General features: G+C 39.1%; 1 pseudogene; it reads right to left on the reverse strand.

The window, feature by feature from the left end:
• LOC116889852 overlaps nt 1-12399 on the reverse strand; it is a 155182-nt pseudogene extending 142783 nt beyond the window's left edge.
• Nucleotides 12400-14139: the final 1740 nt, after the last annotated feature.

Below are 14139 nucleotides of genomic sequence, written 5' to 3' on the forward strand. Positions count from 1 at the left end.
TGCTGTGATACATGGTATCCTAGTAATTAAAAATAAACTCTTGCTTTGTTTGGGTATCTTGTTACAGCAATGAGAAAAGTTACTGATAGGGATGTACACACTGAATTCCTTCTGCAGGGTATGTAACAGAAAGTAGAAACAATAGTAACTTAATTTTGGAGAAGCTTGCTCACCTGTATCATCAAGTTGGATAAGATTAGTATGAACCATGGAGTTGTGCTCTCCATAAATCTTCTTGAACTTGTATCAGATGAGAAAGGGCAGGTGATCTCTACAATCTACCCATATATCCCTAATTTCAACATCAAGTACACTAATATAGAGAAATTCAACAGAAGGTCTGGCTTGTACAAAGTTATTAAAAGGGTTCGAAGTTTAAAAAATATGTTTACAGCAAGAGGAGCCTCCAGCAAATTAATGGTATCTTGGAGGAGAAAAGCATTAGGTAGAACTATGTAACTATGAATAAACTATGAATGTCAGTTGATAACAATATGTGAATATTGACTCATTATTTGAAACACTATACAAAATAAATAACATATTAGTAAAAGTGGAAATGGGGAATTGATATATATATATATACATATATATATATATGTATATATGTAACATATGTGTATGTTGTTTAGGTGAAGTTTGATGGAATTCTATGTTTAGTATTTCTGTAACTCTGAAACTATTTAAAATGCATAGTAAAAGAACAGTGGCACATTGGGTAAAGGTATGTGGTGCCAAGTCTGACAACCTAGGTTCTTTGCCCAGAACTCACAGGGTGAAGGAGAGAATCAAAAATTCTCCCCAAGTTGGCCTTTGATATGTACCTGCACACCATGGCATGAATGGAGCACTATAAATCTATCTCTCTCTCTCTCTCTCTCTCTCTCTCTCTCTCTCTCTCTCTCTCTCTCTCTCTCCCGAAATAAATAAATAAACAAATTTTACAAATGCACGATAATACATTAAAAATAACATAGCAAATTCTTTTTATTTTTCTTAATTAACTTGAGTATTTCTTATTTAAATTTTGATTGCTATTCACTTTCCCGGTTTCCAGGCCAACATTCCCCTAACCCCTCCCCCTCCCTTTCTATATTCGTGTTCCCCTCCCCATCCTTCCCCCATTACCGCCCTCCCTCCAACAATCACGTTCACTGGGGGTTCAGTCTTGGCAGGACCAAGGGTTTCCCCTTCCACTGGTGATCTTACTAGGATATTCATTTCTACCTATGAGGTTGGAGCCCAGGGTCAGTCCAGGTATAGTCTTTGGGTAGTGGCTAAGTCCTGGAAGCTCTGGTTGCTTGGCATTGTTGTTCATATGGGGTCTTGAGCCCCTTCAAGCTCTTCCAGTCCTTTCTCTGATTCCTTCAACAGGGCTCCCGTTCTCTGTTCAGAGGTTTGCTACTGGAATTTGCCTATGTATTTGCTGTATTCTGGCTGTGTCTCTCAGGAGAGATCTACATCCGGTTCCTGTCGGTCTGCACTTCTTTGCTTCATCCATCTTGTCTAATTGGGTGGCTGTATATGTATGGGCCACATGTGGGGCAGGCTCTGAATGGATGTTCCTTCTGCCTCTGTTTTAAACATTGCCTCCCTATTCCCTGCCAAGGGTATTCTTGTTCCCCTTTTAAAGAAGGAGTGAAGCATTCCCATTTTGGTCATCCTTCTTGAGTTTCATGTGTTCTGTGCATCTAGGGCAATTCAAGCATTTGGGCTAATAGCCACTTATCAATGAGTGCATATCATGTGTGCTTTTCTGTGATTGGGTTACCTCACTCAGGATGATATTTTCCAGTTCCCTCCATTTGCCTATGCATTTCATAAAGTCATTGTTTTTGATAGCTGAGTAATATTCCATTGTGTAAATGTACCACATTTTCTGTATCCATTCCTTAATTGAAGGGTTTCTGGGTTCTTTCCAGCTTCTGGCTATTATAAATAAGGCTGCTATGAACATAGTGGAGCACGTGTCTTTGTTATATGTTGGGGCATCTTTTCGGTATATGCCCAAGAGAGGTATACCTGGGTCCTCAGGCAGTTCAATGTCCAATTTTCTGAGGAACCTCCAGACTGATTTCCAGAATGGTTGTACCAGTCTGCAATCCCACCAACAATGGAGGAGTGTTCCTCTTTCTCCACATCCTCACCAGCATTTGCTGTCACCTGAGTTTTTGATCTTAGCCCTTCTGACTGGTGTGAGATGAAATCTCAGGGTTGTTTTGATTTGCATTTCCCTTATGACTAAAGATATTGAACATTTCTTTAGTTACTCAGCCACATGGCATTCCTCAGCTGTGAATTCTTTGTTTAGCACTGAACCCCATTTTTTAATAGGTTTATTTGTCTCCCTGCAGTCTACCTTCGTGAATTCTTTGTATATTTAAGATATAAGCCCTCTATCAGTTGTAGGATTGGTAAACATCTCTTTCCAATCTGTTCATTGCCATTTTGTCCTGACAATAGCATCCTTTGCCTTACAGAAACTTTGTAGCTTTATGAGATCCCATTTGTTGATTCTTGATCTTAGAGCATAAGACATTGGTGTTTTGTTCAGGAAATTTTCTCCAGTGCCCATGTGTTTCAGATTCTTCCCCACTTTTTCTTCTATTAGTTTGAGTGTGTCTGGTTTGATGTGGACGTCCTTGATCCACTTGGACTTAAGCTTTGTACAGGATGATAAGAATGGATCAATCTGCATTCTTGTACATGCTGACCTCCAGTTGAACCAGCACCATTTGCTAAAATTTTATCTTTTTTCAATTGGATGGTTTTAGCTCCTTTGTCAAAAATCAAGTGACCATAGGTGTGTGTGGGTTTATTTCTGGGTCTTTGATTCTATTCCACTAGTCTATCTGCCTGTCTCTGTACCAATACCATGCAGTTTTTATCACTATTGCTCTGTAATACTGCTTGAGTTCAATGATAGTGATTCCCCCAGAATTCCTTTCATTGTTGAGGATAGTTTTAGCTATCCCTGGGTATTTTTGTTATTCCAGATGAATTTGCAAATTGTTCTGTCTAACTCTCTGAAGAATTTGATTGGAATTTTGATGGGGATTGCACTGAAAATGTAGATCGCTTTTTTGTAAAGTCGCCATTTTTACTATATTAATCCTGCCAATCCATGAGCATGAGAGATCTTTCTATCTTCTCAAATCTTCTTCAATTTCTTTCTTCAGAGGCTTGAAGTTCTTATCATACAGATCTTTCATTTGCTTGGTTAAAGTCACACTGAGTTATTTGATATTATTTGGAACTATTATGAAGGCTGTCGTTTCCCTAATTTCTTTCTAAGCTTGTTTCTCTTTTGTGTAGAGGTAGGCTACTTATTTATTTGAGTTAATTTTACACCCAGCCACTTTGCTGAAGTTGTTTATCAGGTTTAGTAGTTCTTTGGTGGAACTTTTGGGATCACTTAAATCATCTGTAAATAGTGATATTTTGACTTCTTCCTTTCCAATCTGTATCCTTTTGATCTTTTTTTTTCTGATTGTTCTGGCTAGGATTTTGAGAACTATATTGAATAAGTAGGGAGATAGTGGGCAGCCTTGTCTAGTCCCTGATTTTAGTGGGATTGCTTCAAGTTTCTCTCCATTTATTTAATGTTAGCTACTGGTTTGCTGTATATGGCTTTTACTCTGTTTAGGTATGGGTCTTGAATTCCTGTTCTTTCCAGGACTTTTATCATGCAGGGCTGTTGAATTTTGTCAAATGCTTTCTCAGCATCTAATGAAATGATCATGTGGTTTTTATCTTTCAGTTTGTTTATATAATGGATTATGTTGATGGGTTTCTGTATATTAAACAATCCCTGCATATCGGGGATGAAGCCTACTTGATCATGATGGATGATTGTTTTGGTGTGTTCTTGGATTTGGTTTGCAAGAATTTTATTGAGTATTTTTGCATCGATATTCATAAGGGAAATTGGTCTGAAGTTCTCTTTCTTTGTTGGGTCTTTGTGTGGTTTAGGTATAAGAGTAATTGTGGCTTCATAGAAGGAATTCGGTAGCACTCCATCTGTTTCAGTTTTGTGGAATAGTTTGGGTAGCATTGGTATGAGGTCTTCTATGAATGTCTAATAGAATTCTCCGCTGAACCAGTCTGGACATGGGCTCTTTTTGGTTGGGAGACCTTTAATGGCTACTTCTATTTCATTAGGAGTTATGGGGTTGTTTAAATGGTTTATCTGTTCCTGATTTAACTTCAGTACCCAGTGTCTGTCTAAGAAATTGTCCATTTCCTGCAGATTGTCAAGTTTTGTTGAATATAGGCTTTTGTAGTAGTATCTGATGATTTTTTTAATTTCCTCTGAATCTGTAGTCATGTCTCCCTTTTAATTTCTGATTTTGTTAATTTGGACACACTCTCTGTGTCCTCTGGTTAGTCTGACTATGGGTTTGTCTATCTTGTTGATTTTCTCAAAGAACGAGCTTTTGGTTCTGTTGATTCTTTCTACAGTCCTTTTTGTTTCTACTTGGTTGATTTCATCTCTGAGTTTGATTATTTCTTGCCTTCTACTCCTCTTGAGTGTATTTGTTTCTTTTTGTTCTAGAGCTTTTAGGTGAGTTGTCAAGCTGCTGATATATGCTCTCTCCTATTTCTTTCTGCAGACATGCAGAGCTATGAGTTTTTCCTCTTAGCACAGCTTACATTGTGCCCATAAGTTTGGGTATGTTGTACCTTCATTTTAATTAAATTCTGAGAAGTATTTGATTTCTTTCTTTATTTCTCTCTTGACCAGGTTATCATTGAGTAGAGCATTGTTCAACTTCCATGTATACGTGGGTGTTCTTTCCTTATTGTTATAGAACACTAGCTATATCCCGTGGTGGTCTGATAGGATGCCTGCGACTATTTTTATGTTTCTGTATCTGTTGAGGTCTCTTTTGTGCCCGATTATATGGTCAATTTTTGAGAAAGTACCATGAGGTGGTGAGAAAAAGGTATATCCTTTTGTTTTAGGATAGAATGTTCAAAAATTTCTATTAAATCCATTTGGTTCATGACTTCACTTAGTCTGTCTATGTCTCTGTTTAATTTCTGTTTCCATGTTCTGTCCATTAATGAAAGTGGAGTGTTGAAATCTCCTATTATAATTGTGTGAGATGCAATGTGTGTTTTGAGCTTTAGTAAGGTTTTTTTCATGTATGTAGTTGCCCTTGCATTTGGAGCATAGATATTTAGGATTGAGAGTTCATCTTGGTGGTTTTTAGTCTTTCATGAATATGAAGTGTCCTTCCTTATCTTTTTTGAGGACTTTTGCTTGAAAATCGATTTTATTCTATATTAGACAGGCTAGTCCAGCTTGCTTCTTCAGATCATTTGCTTGGAAAGTTGTTTTCCTGCCTTTTACTTTGAGGTAGTGTCTTTCTTTGTCTCTGAGGTTTGTTTCTTTTAGCCAGCAAAATGTTGGGTCCTCATTGTGTATCCAGTTTGTTAATCTGTGTCTTTTTATTGGGGAACTGAGTCCATTGATGTTGAGAGATATTAAGGAACAGTGATTGTTGCTTCCTGTTATCTTTGTATGTGGATGTGACATTATGTTTGTGTGCTTGTCTTCTCTTTGTTTTGTTGCAAAACGATTAGTTTCTTGCTTTTTTTCAGGTGTAGCTTGCCTCCTTGTGTTGGGCTTTACCATTTATTATTCATTTTCATTAAATTCTAAGAAGTCCTTTGTACGGCTGGATTTGTAGAAAGATATTGTATAAATTTGGTTTTCTCATGGAATATCTTGGTTTCTCCATCTATGTTAATTGAGAGTTTTGCTGGATACAGTAACATGGGCTGGCATTTGTGTTCTCTTAGTGTTTGTATGACATCTGTCCAGGATCTTCTGGCTTTCATAGTCTCTGGTCAGATGTTTGGTATAATTCTGATAGGTCTGCCTTTATATGTTACTGGACCTTTTCCCCTTACTGCTCTTAATATTCTTTCTTTGTTTTGTGCATTTGGTGTTTTGACTATTATGGGTCTTTTCTGGTCCAATCTATTTGGAGTTCTGTAGGCTTCTTTTTATGTTTATGAGCATCTCTTTCTTTAGGTTAGGGACATTTTCTTCTATGATTTTGTTGAAGATATTTACTGGTCATTTGAGATTGTAGTCTTCACTCACTTCTATACCTATTTTCCTTAGGTATGATCTTCTTATTGTGTCCTGGATTTCCTGTATGTTTTGGGTCAGTAGGTTTTACATTATCTTTGACAGTTGTGTCAATAATTTCTATGGCATCTTCTGCTCCTGACATTCTCTATTCTATCTCTTGGATTCTGTTGGTGATGCTTATTTCTATGGCTCCTTGTCTCTTCCTTTTGTTTTCTATCTCCAGGGTTGTCTCTCTTTGTGCTTTCTTTATTGTTTCTATTTCCACTTTATTCCTTTACTGTTTGTGTTTTCCTGTAATACTTTCAGGGACTTTTGTGTTTCCTCTCTAAGGGCTTCTACTTGTTTATTTGTATTTTCCTGCATTTCTCTAGGTGACTTATTTATGTCTTTCTTAAAGTCCTCCGTCATCATAATCAAATGTGATTTTAAATTGAGATCTTGCTTTTCTGGTGTGTTTGGATATTCAGTGTTTGCTTTGGTGGGAGAATTGGGCTCTGGTGATGCCATACAGTCTTGGTTTCTGTTGCTTGGCTTCCTGTGTTTGCCCCTCGCCATCAGGTTGTCTCTGGTGTTACCTTGTTCTGCTATTTCTGACACTGGCTTGACCTTCCTATAGGCCTGTGTGTCAGGAGTGCTGTAGACCTGTTCCTGCTTTCTTTCAGCCAGTTATGGGAACAGAGTGTTCTGCTTTCAGGCGTGTAGTCTTTCTTGTCCACTGGCTTTCAGCTGTTCCTGTGGGCATGTGTCCTGAGTCCACCAGGCAGGTCACTTAGTGAAAAAAAGTTGGTCTTACCTGTGGCCTCAGGCTCCTCAGGGCTCGGTTTCAGCTCTCCCTGAGAGCAGCAACTAGAAGGGCCTGCCCCTACTTCTGGATCCCTGAGCGCAGGGGTCCCTGATGGTGCTAGGTATTTTCCTCTAGAGTCAGAAATGTGGGCAGAGAGTAGTCTCCTCTGCATTCTAAGGCATGTCTGCCCCTCTGAAGGTTTAGCTCTCCCTCCCACGGGATTTGAGTACCCTGTGTTGTTTGACTGGGTTCCTTCAGATCTGGGCATATTCTGAACCACAGGGCTCCTGCAACTTGAGTGCCCCTATCTTCCTGTTCCCATAGGCCCTATACAGTTTTCTCTCAGGCCAGGAATGTGGGCAAAGGTGGGCAGAAGTGGTGGTCTCTCCTGCCTTGAAGTCTCAGGATTGCCCACAAGTCTGTGCGATGAGCTCTTTCTCCCATGGGCTTCGGGAGCAGGGAGCTGTGGGCTGGAATCAGTGAGATTCGGGCACCAGCTAGAAACTGGAAGTGTCCAGTCCCAGAGGAATTTTGCCTTTGTGTGTCCTGAGTCCACCAGGCAGGTCACTTGAAGCAGAAAGATTGTTCTTACCTCTGGTCTCAGGCCTGCAGTCGCTCCTGTTTTCAGGCCTGAAGTTGTTCCCAAAGAACTCTTTAAGTTTTCACTTTACACCACTGTATAAACAAGGAAGTAGAAGCAGGGATTGTCAAAGCCTTACAGTTCCACAGTGAGAAATATATGTTCATAGATTCTTGAAGATGAGAAAAACCTTGTCAACAATTTTGTCCAGCCTCTCATTAAGTCCTCTGTTCACTTGCTACACAAATTAGAATCTCACATCTAATGACTATAATCTTCCATCACAAAGACCCATATCAGGCCACAGTTTTAGCCAACTGTGGGTTCATACATACCTGACCTACAGCTCTCCCAAATTCTGCCAAATATGATTAGTTAATTTGGTCTTTGAACTTTTTATCCTGATCTTTTCTGTGAAAAACTGCCATAATTTCTTTTATTTGCAGGCAACAACATTGACCTTTTTATAGTTCAGTTCAAGGGTATACTCTATAAAATTTTCAGACAATATTTTCCTACTGCATAATTTCCTTCTAATGGCTTATGTCTGCTATATGTTCTAAAGGTGGTTAAATCAATCCCGAGAACTTTTGTCACACCCGATCCTTAATGCATCAGTCTCCTGATGTATAAAATATTTTATCACATAGGAGGTATCTTATTTTTCTTCTGTACTTATCATGATGTCTTTCATATAGCATAACATCTGGGATGGATTAAGTTAATGGGAAAATGAATCATTGAACAATTAGGATTTTATCTTTTGTAGGCCATGTATGATCTGGCTAATATTCCCTGACTCATATCCCTGCCATTAAGTAACCATAGAAAGCCACAAGATCTTCTGTTTGACAAAGGACAGAACCACTACATAAATTGTGCTTAGACTGTGGTAATTCATTCATACTCCTTTGATGTAAAATGCTAATATTCAGGTCTGCTTCTACTTCCAGAATCAGAACCTCTGTATGTGAGGCCAGGAACCTATTAAGTCAGGTCACTCTGATGAGCAGTGACACTTGCTCTAGTCCTATAACCACAGCATCAAAGTGTAAACAGACATTCATCCAACTGTGGCCTTTCAATCACCCATGCTGGCTTCCATCCCAGCTTATAGGGACTGTTATAAATCATTGTCCCATTATTCAAGTTTCTAATTCTTATCCATACCTTTCTACTTCAGCAGAAAGACTGGTAATTTACCAACTTAAAAAGAGAGGCTGCCGGTTGTAGTGGTGCACACTGGTAGGATTTGCTGAAGGAGGCAGAGGCAGGAGGATCATGAGTTCGAGGCCAGCCTGGGATACACATTTAAAAAAAAGAGAGAGGCTATTCAAATAACCTCTACATATTCTTCTCATTTATTTGAACAGTTTTAAATTCATCTTTCAGTTTAAATCAAAACGTCATCAACTGGGCTTTCATGATATCTATTCCTTTTCACTACTGATTATTGAACAACAAAATATTTTCCACTCACACTCAAAGAAAAACTTGTGCTATAAAGTCCATGGCTATAGTCTAGTGGGATATATTCTTCCTTAGTTCTACCTCCTGGTGTACATTTGAAGTTTCATGGTCACCAGTTAGGATTCACAATGTATAGTCTAAATCAAGGAATAGGGAAGATTTTGAGCCGTAGTTCTTGGTTGCAAAAAAGAGAGAGAGATTTCACCTACTTATTTTTTAAGAAAAAAATTTAAAGTCTATCCCTATAATTTGGCAAAACTTCACCTTAAAACCATGGAAAGGAAAACTGTCCAGATAATATCCAGTATTTGTAAACATTAATAGTCACAAAATATAATATAAGGAGCAGTAGTGTTGGTCAATTACCTCCTACTATTCTCGATTTATACTATACTTAGAGGTAAAACTATAGGAATGGAGCCTAAATTTTCTAAATAAATAATAAAAATTTTCTAAATAAATTTAGGTCACCTATAACATCCAAGCCACGAGAGCTAACTTGAGTTTTCTTTAAAGAAGAATCAGAATCATCATCAGGAGCATCTACACACCTGAGAGCAGAGCTCTCTGTTCTCAGATCCAGCTGAAAGAAAATAGGTCTACAGGAGTGCTGACACACAGGCCTACAGGAGGATCAAGCCACTTTCAGAGGCAGGAAGACAAGCTAACACCAGAGACAACCTGATGGCGAGAGGCAAACCCAGGGAACTAAGCAACAGAAACCAAGACTACTTGGCATTATTAGAACCCAGTTCTCTCATGAAAGCAAATGCTAGATATCCAAACACATGGGAAAAGCAAAATTTGGATTTAAAAATCACATTTTATGATGATGATGATGGTGGACTTTAAGAAGGAAATAAATAACTCCCTTAAAGACACGCAGTACAGCACAAGTAAAAAAAAAACAGATGCCCTTAAAGAGACACAAAAATCTCTTAAAGAATTACAGGAGAAGACAAACAAACAGGTGAAGGAAATGGACAAAACCATCCAGGATTTAAAAATGGAAATAGAAACAATAAAGAAAGCACAAAGAGAGACAAGCCTGGAGACAGAAAACCAAGAGAATAGATCAGGAGTTAAGGATGCAAGCATCACCAACAGAATACAAGAGATAGAAGAGAGAATCTCAGGGGCAGAAGATACCATAGAAAGCATTGACACCACCATCAAAGATAATTTAAAATGAAAAAAACCCCTAGCCCAAAACATCCAGGAAATCCAGGAAACAATGAGAAGATCAAACTTAAGGATAATAGGTATAGAAGAGAGTGAAGATTCCCAAATTAAAACACCAGTAAATATCTTCAACAAAATTATAGAAGAAAACTTCCCATTGATGCCTAGCAAGGCCATCCTCTGCTACATATGTGGATGGAGCCAATGTCTATTCTTGTGTACTCTTGGGATGGTGGTTTAGTCCCTGGGAGATCTTGGGTGTCTGGTTGGTTGATATTTTTCTTCTTCCTATGGGGTTACAAACCCCTTCAGCTCCCTCCTTCAGTTCTTTCTCTATCTCCTCCATTGTGTACCTCGTTCTCTGTTCAATGGTTGGCTGTGAGCATCCACCTCTGTATTTGTCAGGGTTTGCATAGCCTTTCAGGAGACAGCTATATCAGGTTCCTGACAGCATACACTTCTTAGCATCAGCAATAGTGTCTGGGTTTGGTGTCTGTATACAGCATGGATCCCCCAGGTGGGGCAGTCTCTTTCTGCTGGTGTTCAAATTCTTCCCTTTTGCAGTCTGGTTCTTATCCAGCCAGCTGAGGATTTCATTTCACTTGTCAAGAATCTTCTGTTTATCCTCATCATGGATCTTGCCTTGAAGTTTCTCATCTTCAACTGTTGCTTTCATGTTGAAGACATAGGACTCCAGTGAATTCTTGAAGGAAAGCCTTTCTCTCTGGTACTCATCCTCAGCTTTGTACTTCTCAGCTTCTTAGACAATGTACTCAATATCCTCCTTACTCAAGCAGACCTTGTCATTGGTGATGGTGGTCTTTTTTTCCTTTCCTGTGTTCTTATATATGGCAAAAACATTGAGGCTGCCATTGGCATTGATGTCAAAAGTAACCTCTATCTTAGGAACCCCATAGGGTATTGTAAGTATACCTGTGAGGTCAGATTTTCTAAGAAGGTTGTTGTCTTTGGTCATGGCCCTTTCAACTTCATACATCTGAATGAGTACACCTGGCTGGTTGTCAGAATAGGTGATGGATGTCTGTGTCTTCTTGGTGGGGATGGTGGTATTGTGCTTGATGAGGACTGGCATGACTCCACCAGCTTTCAATACCTACAAAAAGAGGAGTGACATCCAAGAACAGCAAATTCTGAACATTCTTAGACTTGTCTCCAAATAGAAACACTGTCTGGACAGCTGCACCATAGGCAATAGCTTCATCAGGGTTAATAGTCTTATTCAGTTCTTTTCCATTGAAGCAGTCTTGAGGAAATTTCTGAATCTTGGGGATTCTGGTAGAACCACCCACCAGAATAATATCATGGATCTGTGACTTGTCTAGTTTGGCCTCTCAAAGGGCCTTCTCTACAGGGACCAGTGTGCCATGGAATAGATCAGTATTCAACTCCTCAAATTGAGCCCGGGTAATGGAAATATAGAAGTCAATTCCCTCATAGAGAGAATCAATCTCAATATTGGCCTGGGTGCTGGATGAGCAGGTGTGCTTGGCCTGCTAATAGGCAAGCTCTCTCGTTCTCACTGATGTCCTTCTCGTGCTTTTGCTTAAACTCAGCAACGAAATGGTTGACCATTTGGTCGTCAAAGTCTTCTCCACCCCAATGGGAGTCTCCAGTTGTTGATTTGATTTCAAAAATCCCATCCTCAATAGTGAGGATTGACAACTCCCAAGTCAAAAATCAGCACATTCCTTTCAGCTCTGACCTTCTTATATCTAAGCCATACAAGCATTAGCAGCAGCAGTTGGCTCATTGATAATTCTGAGTACATTGATGCCAGCAATAGTTCCAGCACCTTTTGTTGCCTGCTGCTAATAGTCATTGAAGTAAGCTGGCACTGTCACTATGACATTGGCAACGGTCTTTCCAAGGTAAGCTTCTGCAATTTCCTTCATCTTTGTCAGAACCATTGAGGACACTTCCTCTGGATAGAACCATTTTGTCTTCCCTTTGTATTTGACTTGGACCTTGGGCCTTCCTGCATCATTCACCACCATGAAGGGCCAGTGCTTCATATCAAACTGAAAAACAGCATCATCAAAAACATTTGGCATCCAAAACTGTGTTGGTGGGGTTCATTGCAACCTGATTCTTGGCTGCATCCCCAATTAATCATTCTGTGTCAATAAAAGCAACATAGCTCGGTGTGGTGCGGTTGCCCTGGTCATTGGCAATTATTTCCACCTTTCCATGCCGGAAGACACCCACACAAGAGTAGGTGGTGCCAAGATCAATGCCAATTGCACATCCCTTAGACATGGTTGCTGCTTGCATGTACTGATGAGACCACACAAATGCCCAAGAACGGCCTCCACATTCAATGAGACCCTAGATTTATTTTTTAAAGACTGTGTGCTATAATAAGAACTTCTCAGGCATGGTATGCCTAGTAATGCAATTGTAGCACACATACCATGGTAGTAACCAACAACTTTCTGCTTGGATATAACTTTAGTCCACAAGATAAAACCCATACCTGGCACCATTACTGGGCAAGGAACCTATAGGTAGACCAGTTATTGACACTAGAAGAGAACCTATCACTATTATCCTGCTAAGTGGACAATATTAAACTAACTCCTAATGGCTTACAATTATACCCATAGATTAATACATCTCTGAACGTTCATCAGAGAAGCATCTATTTGTAGTAAATCAAGACAGAATATCATAACTGGTCAAAGAGCAGAAAATGAGATTGCAGAATGTTCAACCCTAAGTGGTACATATATACTGCACCCTTTCATCCCAAAGATCAGCAACAACTGTGGAAGAGGGCTTGGAAATGTGGCTGATGACAACAATGAAAAGTGTCTTCTGCACTAAAAAATGCAGCTTTACATTTGAAATCACAGCAGTTGTATCAACATGCCCAAGAACTGTGAAAGTTTAAAACAATCCCAGGATAAAAAATGAGATTGGGCATGAAGTTTCACAACTATCCCAGGAGAGATTGGCATTTTTAGCTACTGGGAGAAGAAGGGTCAGTTTTCTATAAGATATAGGTCTTTTAAGATATAGATACAAGACTATACACTCCAGTGGAAGGCCACATATTTCAAAATATTGTGTCATTAGTCTTGATGGAAAAGGGGACAAAAAATTAGGTGGGAAGCAAAGGGGGACTGGATCTTGGAAAGGTGGGAGTATGGTCAAAACATGTACAAAATTCTCAAAGAACTAATTAAATATAATCATAATGATGATGAAGAAGAGGAGGAGGAAGGAGGAGGAGGAAGGAGGAGGAGGAGGAGGAGGAGGAGGAGGAGGAAGAAGAAGAAGAAGAAGAAGAAGAAGAAGAAGAAGAAGAAGAAGAAGAAGAAGAAGAAGAAGAAGAAGAAGAAGAAGAATCATTTGATGGCTGTAACTAAACCAGCAGAAAAGAAAACAGAACAGGGATTGGAAAGTTATCAAATGTATGTCCCAGGGAGAAAAGTAATCAATAGCAGAAATCCATATAAAGGACCCTACAGGTTTGCCGAAAGAAAACCTTGTGCTACTAAGGAACATCAGAAAATTACATAGAGAAGTGGGGTGAATGTGCTATGCTGAGCCAACACAGGTAAGTTATCTTCCTCACCTTTCTCCTTCAAGCATCCTGTGTGTGTGTGTGTGTGTGTGTGTGTGTGTGTGTGTGTGCACGCACGCGTGTGTGTACACGTTTATGTGCATGTGTGAAATACTTCAGGTTCATGAGACCTTACCACAATTCAAAGATAATTTATGTGAATTTAACACATCATTAGTTCTGTGTGTTTTCTTGGATCTCATTGATGCTATTTTCAGGTGAATAATTGCTAATTTAATTTTTGCTGAGGGAATAATATAATATTCAAATTCCTGTGTGGGAAAAATAAGGCATTAATGGCTAGACAGACTCAGGTTTCCATAGTAACATATTGCTCTTGAGGATCAAGTAGGATATTAAAGCAATGATTCATTAGATGGTAACAGTTCAATATATATATATATATATATATATATATATATATATATATA

The sequence above is a fragment of the Rattus rattus genome, chromosome 1 (genome assembly GCF_011064425.1).
Source record: "Rattus rattus isolate New Zealand chromosome 1, Rrattus_CSIRO_v1, whole genome shotgun sequence".
NCBI lineage: Eukaryota > Metazoa > Chordata > Mammalia > Rodentia > Muridae > Rattus > Rattus rattus.